Raw genomic sequence first — 1273 nt, 5'->3', positions numbered from 1 at the left:
CAGGGGTGTACCATAGACAGAGACTCAAGTCCCCAATGCAGGGAAGCCAGAGAGCAAGAATAGTGAAGCAGAGGTTCAAAATAAGTTTTGAGCAGAGTGCTACAGCAGCAGAATTTCCTGAGACACAGGTTTCAAACATGGTTTAGGTGTGGCATCCAACACCTGACCCTAGGTGGATTCTAGTTTCCTTAAAGGCTTCTCTGTTCACTCCAACACTTTGAGCAACATACCTTTGTAGCTTTAATTACTGTCTTTTTGCTCCTCCTTAAATTTGTTACATAACCAACGCCTGTTCTGAATTCCACCTGTATTTTGTTTAGCCTACAGCTCCCAGAGAGAGAAACTACGGTACAGGCATCTACAGTGGAAACCTGTGATATGGACATTGAAAGTGGAGCTGAGATGATGGCTGCTCACATGGCGTTGAGTGATTGTGAACAGAAGTTTTCAAAGGAGTATTCACAGTAGATGCCTATTCTATTTATACCTTGCTGTCCCTGGCACCATGCTGATTTGTTCTAAATCAAATTAACTTAAATGAATGAATAACTAGTCAGAATTAATGATGTTTTCAGTACTTGATTTGCAATTTTTCTTTGAGAATATTGCCTTTACCTTTCCAAAAATACTTATTCAAGCTAAAGGAATAGAATAATTTCTATTTTGCTGGTTCACTTAGAGAAAGAGGAGTAATAATGTCTGTGATTATTGAAATGATAAGTTGGGGAGAAATAATCTATTATTTATCATTCTTTTATTTCATATTCCATTGTTTAAAAATACTATTTTCATGCTTGTTTTGATGATATGCTATGTGACATCAGAAAGCCATCCTTCATTGTCCAGCTGGATGCCTTTTTTTCAATTAGAGTTGACATTTAATATTATTTTATATTAGTTGCAAGTGTACAGCACAGTGGTTAGACATTTATATAATTTACAAAGTCGTCCCCTGATTAGTCTAGTACTCACTTGGAACTGTACATGGTTACTACAATATTATTGACTATATTCCCTATACCGTACTTCCCATCCCCATGACTACTTTGTAATTACCAATTTGTACTTCTTAATCTCTTCACCTTTTTCACCCAGACTCTCTACCCCACTCCAATCTAGTAATCACCAGTTTGTCCTCTGTATCTGTGAGTCCGGTTTTGTTTTTTTTTGTTTGTTTGTTTACTTATTTTATTCTTTAGATTCCATATAAAGTAAAATCATATGATATTTTTCTTTCTCTGCCTGACTTATTTTACTTAGCATAATATTCTCT

The sequence above is a fragment of the Pteropus vampyrus genome, unplaced genomic scaffold (assembly GCF_000151845.1).
Source record: "Pteropus vampyrus isolate Shadow unplaced genomic scaffold, Pvam_2.0 Scaffold1229, whole genome shotgun sequence".
Lineage (NCBI taxonomy): Eukaryota > Metazoa > Chordata > Mammalia > Chiroptera > Pteropodidae > Pteropus > Pteropus vampyrus.
The sequence above is the reverse complement of the archived record's forward strand: the minus strand, read 5'-3'. Positions refer to the sequence as shown.